Here is a 7,298-nt window from a genome sequence, read left to right as displayed (position 1 = left end):
CCATTCCCTCCCCCAGTGCCAGGGGGCACAGGACCCTTGTCCCTCCCACTGCACCCAAAACGCAGCTTTTTGATTAAACCGCGAGAATTGGTTTTTGTTTGTTCAGCTGTGCCAGGTCAGCTCGGACGGAGGAGGGTCCCGGTCAGGTTGTTGAGCAGATCCGTGTGGGATTTGCAGGAGTTTTGGGGCTCTCTCAGTCCCTTGGGGACAGGGACAAAATGATCAATGGGGGCATTTCCGGACTGGTTCCCTCGCAGCTGCCCCGCACAGGGGAAGGAGCTGCCGCTCCCTGTTTGTCCCCTCTGGGTGACACCGGCCAAGGGCTCGGGGACCTGCGGCGGTGCCGCCCCGTGGCCACGGGCACCGATCCCGCAGCTGCCGAGCCCCTCGGGCCGAGCCCAGCTCAGCCCATCCCCGGCCCAGCCCTGCCCGGTGCCCCCCGGTGCCCAAAGCCCCGCACCCGGCGCTCCCCGAGCGGCGTCTGAGCCCCGGAGCTGCTGCGGAGCCTCCGCCAGGCCCGGCCCTGGGGCGGGCGGGGGGCGCCGGGAGGGAGGTGCCGGGAGGGCCGAGGGGACCAGGGAGCCCGGGGAGGAGCCCCCGGCACTGCGGGAGCCGAGTCCTGCCCTCGGGTCACTGTCGCACGTCGCGGCTGCCATCGCGCTGCCGGGGCCGGGACTGTCCCGGGCTGCGGGCACCGACGGTGGCCCTGTGTCCCCAGCGGCTGTGACAGCGTGTCCGAGGCCACTGTCGCCGCGTGTCGGGACCGGCTGTTGCCGTGGCAACGGGACCGACAGCTCCGGGCACTGACGGGGCGCCCATTTGGGGTCACCACTTCAGCCCCAGCACGGCCGGGGGGCAGAGCCACTGCTCGATCTTTCCACGCTCGTCCCCAGGACAGGATCCCCTGGATGTGCCACCCCCAGGATGTGTCACCCCCAGAACAGGGACAGCCCTGAACAGGGACAGGACCCCCTGGATGTGCCCCCCAGGACAGAACCCGCCCCTCCCGTCTGACTCAGCACAAACGGCCTCTTCCTTCTGCTGCAGGAGAGAGAAAGTGAAAGTGTGGGGGGCACAACCGGACGCCCCCAGTCCCCAAACCCCCCCACCTCTCCTACAGCCCCCGCACCCTTTTTCCCCTCCATGGGGCCCCTCAACCCGGTACCTGCTCAGGAGCTCCCCAGGATCGCTGAGCAGGGAACTGGAGGGGGATGCAAAAGTTACAGGAAAAGGAAGGAAATGGAAATAAAGAGAGCAAAAAGCCCCTCGGGTTTGGGGGGGGGGGGTGGGGGTCAGAGACCCAGAGCCCCTCAGAATTCACCTGGGGTGACCCCAGCAGACCACGAGCACACCGGGCCTTTGCTTAGCCCGGGTCGTCCCAAATTCTGAGGCGCCCAGGGAAGGAACTGCGACCCCCACGCCCACCTGGCCACTGCCCATCCCTGGCACCCTCATTCCCCTGGGAACTTGTGGGGGTTTAGCACAGATGGTGAGGTGCAATTGGTGGTTTCCTTTGAATTGACAACCAAAATAGCCAATTGCATGCAGAGATACACCTCTGGGTCACACAGCCCTAAAAGCCAGAAGGAAGCCTGGGGTCTCTCTCTCCCTTCCGCCCTCACAGCAGGAAAGGCAGTCCCGGCTCTCTCCTGTGGAGGGGCCCGGGCTGTCACGGGAGGCCTGGCCCGGTGACTCCCAGCCCGGGGAGGGGATGATGTGCCCCTGTCCCGGCCCCGATCAGTTTTTATCAGCTGTAAAACACCCTGCAGACCCCCCTATGGGGTGGGGAGCTGGCCCGAGGCCTGGCCGTGGCCTGGGCCCTTTCCCCAGCAGGGGAGGGGAGCCTGCAGCCTGCAGCCGCTCCGAGCTGGGCCCGCCCGCAATGAGACCGAGGGCTGGGGGGCAAAGAGCCTTTGATCAGCCGGGCTGCTCTGAGATCTGCCCGACTGAGGTTCTTTTTCTATTCTCCAGGCTTTTGAAAATCCTGGCTGCCCCCGGACAGAGATCATGGAACCCTCACAGGCCTGGGCAAGCTTTAACTCTTTCCTGTCAACATGAAGCTTTTAAAACTTAGCTCTTCTTAGAGAGAGAGGAGAGAGACAGAGTAAACATAAAAAAAAACCCAGAATAACAGTCAAATGGGGAGAGTGAGTGAAAGATTAATTTTTTAAAAAATAAGAGTTGCCTGCTCTCTGGACTTTCTTGTTTAAGCTATAGAACTGAACTTTGTTAGAAAATTGTTCTTTAAATCATAGAAAAATATGCATTTAGAAAAATGATTTTTAATTTTTTAAGCAAAAGTGTTTGTGATAAACTGTATAAAAAGCTCCCCCACCAGTGAAAGGAGTAAAAAGACATTTCTGTTCCTTGAGATGAGAAATCCTTTGCTTAAAGTTGCTTATCTTTAAAAAGTGACACCCCAAATGCCCAAGTTCCACAACCCATAAGCAGCTTGGGCAACTGCTAATGAAAAGACACCACATAAAAACAGGTTTTCCCCGGCAGCTGTTTCTGTGAGAGTTCCGACCCACAAAAAAACTTTTCTAAGTTATCAGTATAAAATTTCCATAATAAACAAAAGACTCCTCTCCTAAAAAATTAATAAAAAACTATATTTAAATAGTAAAACTGACTGAATGTCACAAGTTTTGTCTCTATGTTTTTTGTAAAAAAGTAAAGATTGTAGGGGGAGGAGAAGAGTTTTAAAAATTTTTTTTTTTCTTTCTTTTCCTTACTGCGTGTTAATAAACTGCTTCCTTTTAAGTTAAGCCTGTTTTGCCTTTTTGTCCCAAAATTCTATTTCCCAGTTAATAAATAAAATTCAATAAATGTGAAACCACCACATTAAATAGTGCATTAACCAGAAAATCAAATCCAAGCCACAACATTAATTGGTGTTTCCTCCCAGTTTCAACAAACAAATTAAGATAAAATCTAAGGAAAACAAAACAAACAAAAAAATTAAATAAGAAAACTTAAAAGCAAACCAAGTAGTAGCAATGAATTAAGTGCATTTGTAATAAAATATCTAAAATTAGAGTAGTTAATTGTTTAAGTAAATAAAAAATATATGTTGTATGTAATTTTATTAGTAATTTTCTAATGTGTTTCCCACAGGTGTAGAAGTGGAATGTGTTGGTTTAGCACAGATGGTGAAGTGCAGTTAGTAGTTTCCCTTAAATTGACAACCAAAATAGCCAATTGCATGCAGGGATACACCTCTGGGAAACACACAGCCTTAAAAGTTAGAAAGAAGCCTGAAGAAATCAAACCCAAGCCACAACACCCCCTAATTTGAACGTTATTATAATTCAGAGAGAAGGGGGTCACATTTTCCATCCCAAGGGCGGTTCCCGCCTTCCCTGGCAGACACTTGTCTTTCAAAACAAGACATATTGGCAGCCCAGAATTGGAGAATCACATTCTCAAAGTCTGACAGAGCTGAACAAAGAAACACCATTTGTGTCAGTTTCACCAAAAAACTGCAGTTTTGTCCCAGGAGCACAGAACCGGGTCCTGTGCCCCCTTGGAACTGGGACATGAAACAGGAAGCCACCTGGTGTACTGGGAGCACTGGGAGGGGGATTGCAGAGCTGCTGAGAACGTGGGGGTTGAGAGGAACCAATCTGATTTTCATGTCTCAACATATGCTGTACAGGAGGTGAAAAATTACTCCAGGGCCTGTACATGTGCTGGGAACCCTGTCCTGGGTTTGTCCTGGGGAGACTTCATGTAACAGCCAACGAGGGGAGAGAAAGCTTCTGTGAGTGGGCAGTGAGCAACCCCCCACTGGCTGGTGGGACACATGCCTGGATGCCCAGGAAAAATGTCTGAGAAACAGGCCCAGGAAAAAATGCCTGGGAAATCGACCTGTGGGAAGGAGCCTTAGCAAATAAAAGCAGTTAACTGTGACACAACAGGAGCCTCTTTGCTTTGGGTTTCTTGGAGGGATCAGGGGCTCAATCAGAGGGTCAGCTTCATCGCTTCTGAGAGGCAGCTCATTCCTGCGACGACCTGGTGCTCCACCACTTCCCCAATGGAGTGGGTGCTGCCTGTACCCAGTCATGGCAGCTGCCAGCACAGCTTCCCCCATTGCCTGCCACACCAGCCACAACCTCGTGCTTTGCCACTTCCCCAAAAGAGAAGAGGCTGCCTGCACACAGCCGTGTTACCCACGTTGCCTGTAGCAACAAGCCTTCTGCACAAGCCCACTGCAGCACCAGCCCATGGCATCCAGCCCACAGATATCACTCGCCAATGTCACAGACACGCAGGTACCACCACTTGGAAATCACACCCAGCCACTCACAAAAGCCACGAGGGCTCACCACACGCACACTCCATCTGCTGAGTGATGACAACAGAGCGCCAGGGGTTCCTGTGGTAATGCTGTCCCTGTCTTCTCTTTCTATCTCTGTCTCTCTTTCTCCCTCTCTACTCTCTCTTCTAATCCCCTTTGGTATGAACAGTTAGCCTCCTTTATCAATAAACAGTTCTCAGATATAATATTGCCACATATCTACTTTATTTTCATCCAAGAAATCCATCAGAAAGAATCTTTCCCGACTGCCCCTTTTACAGCAAGATGGGCCAGGGGGAAATGGGGAATGGGGAACCCCTGGGCATGCTGCTGGCACTGTGGAGAGAGAATGGGGAAGTCACGCAAGGTACTTGGAGCAAGCAGATGGGTATTGGGGAGACCCTGCAGGTACTGGGAAGGGGATGGGGAAGCCACTGGGGGTACTGGGATAGGAAATGGGGAGCAAACGGTGCCCTGTGTAGCCTCCCCCTGACTCATGACCACCTCCCTTGGAAGAATGGGCAACCACAGGAGCCATGGAGGGAGCACCTCCAGTGTCCCCCAGTGCCTCCTGCTTCCCAGAGTGTCACAACTTTTGTTGCAGAGTGTCATAGATATCACTGGGTTCCCATGGCTGCCCATGTGGCCCCTGCAGCTCCATGTAGGTCGCCTGAGAATCCTCCCCGGGAAGTGCCAGGGGCGCTGGGGAGGTACTGTGTGAATAAGGGGGTATGTGGAAGAGGATGGGAGGTGCTGGGGGTTTGGGTAAAAGGTGTATCATGGCTGGAGCCTGCACTCACCCTTCCTGGTGCTTCTTGGCATCTGCAAAGGAAAACTGAAGTGGTGACTTTGGAGTCCAGGGGCCTCCATCCACCCACGGGAATCCTGAACCACCCCCAGGCCCTCAATTCCCCCCAGGTCGCCCCAGTATCCCTGGTGACCCCCAGAAGCCCTGAACCACCCCACTTACCCCAACACCCCGAGCCCCAGAACCCAGAGCCTGACAGGGCAGGGGACCCTCTGAATTCCCCAAAACCCCCTGATAGAACCCCCAATTACCCTGCATGACCCTACAACACCTCCCCAGACACCTCAGGGCCCTGAGCCAAGGTCACTGGGGGCTCAGCCCCTCCCAAGTCAGGGGCTGTGGGTGCCCCCCATGGCCCCTGTATTCTGGGGGCCTTCCCACCACTCTCCACAACCCCCATCAGCCATTGTCACCCACCCCTGCGGTGCCACCAGTGAAAGGCCACGATGATCAGCAGGACCAGGAACAACAGTGACCCAATGACCCCAGCAGCCACTGCAGGAAGTAGAGAGAGACACACTGGGGTCAACACAGTTGCCCCAAAGGCTCTGCAGCCCCTATGACCTCGTGAGTTCCCCTCCTGTGCCCTGTTCCATTTGTTTCACTGCCATGGACAAGGCAGGACTGAACCCAGTTAGTCTATGACCTGGGGGTCTCAGGCCCACATAGGAACCCTGTGTGACCCCACCTGTGTATCCATGTCCCCATGATGTCACCTCCAGTGCCAGCTCAGGGCTGAGTGCCCAGAAAATGCGGTGCCCGTGTTGTCCCAGCTGGTTGGTGGCCACGTACTGGTAGGTGCCTGAATGTCCCACATCGACGTCCCCAAGCTCCAGGACAGGACTCCGGGCCACCTCCTGCCCATTGTGCAGCCAAGTGAAGGTGACAGGGGCTGAGCCCACCTGCACTGAGCAGCGCAGGGTCACGAGGTCACCTGTGTGCACCTGGTGTGACAGGGGACCAGGGGTGATGGTGGCATTGGCCACGGGCACTGTGGGGACACAGACAAGGCTGAGGCTGAGGGAAGTGGCTGGCACCCGGTGTGGGGGCAGGGGAGTTGGGGGAGGGAGTGTCAGATGGGGGACATGAGGGAGTCTGTGCATGGTGGCACCTGGAGACAGAGGAAGCCTTTCACCCAGGACTGTGACTTATGGTGGTGTTTCCCAGTCACCCACTGGGGATGCTGTGGGTGAGGGCAGCCAGAGCCAGAGGGTCCCGGTCACCCAGGACTGTGACCTGCATTGGGGGGGGCTGTTACCTGGTGTGGGATGGGGGATGCTGGGCTTAGGGTCACCACCATGAGGGTCCCGTTCACCTGACTTGCAGTGAGGGGCTCTTGGCCAACTGTCCCCGTTGCTGGCCCAGCACTGGTAGTGGCCGCTATCCTTGTCCCCAGTGTGGTGCAGCTCCAGGCAGGGTCAGTGCCCAGTGGTGCATCTGAGCCCTCCTGGTGCCAGCAGAAGGACAGGGGACCTGTCCTTTTGGCCACTGTGCAGCTCACCAGGGAGTTACCCAGTGCCACCTGTCCCCTGGGCAGCTGGGCCAGCAGGGACACCCCCAAGAGCAAAACCCCTGCTGGAGGACATGGTTGGGATGAGGGATCTGTGAAGGGTGGGAAATATGAGGAGTGGCAGGAGGAGAGTACGAGGGGGTTGGAAAGGGACCCCATTGAGGGAGAAGTGGACCCAGGGAGGGACGTGGGGTGGCTCAGAGATGGGTGGGGGGAGCCCAGGGAGGGACTGGGGGGAAGCAGGGAGGGGTGGAAGCAAGCCAGGTAGGGAAAGGAGAGCAGAGGATGGAACTAGGAACTCAAAAGGGGTATAGGTTGCCAGGTAGGGATGGGGGGACCTGGACAGAGACCCAGACAAAGATGGAAGGACCCAAGAGGGGCATAGGAAGGTGTGGGTGACCCAGGGAGGGATGAAAGGAGGGATGAGGGACTCAGGCACTGGTGGGGGAAAGCTGGAAAGATGTTGTGGTTTCCCATCCCCATTTCCACATTCACCATGTGCTGTCACTGTCACTGTCACTGGTGCTGACATCTCCCACCACGATGATGGCCCAGAGTTCACCCAGCCCCCGCAGTGGTAGCGGCCGCTGTGGTGCAGCTGGAGGGGGGACAGGGACAGCTAGGTCCCATTTAGGGGTCCCCCCAGATCCTTCTCCTCGTGGTAAAATCGTACTCCAGTG

The sequence above is a fragment of the Zosterops lateralis genome (genome assembly GCF_965231275.1).
Source record: "Zosterops lateralis genome assembly, chromosome: 27".
Classification (NCBI taxonomy): Eukaryota; Metazoa; Chordata; class Aves; order Passeriformes; family Zosteropidae; genus Zosterops; species Zosterops lateralis.
This window is presented reverse-complemented; position numbering follows the sequence as displayed.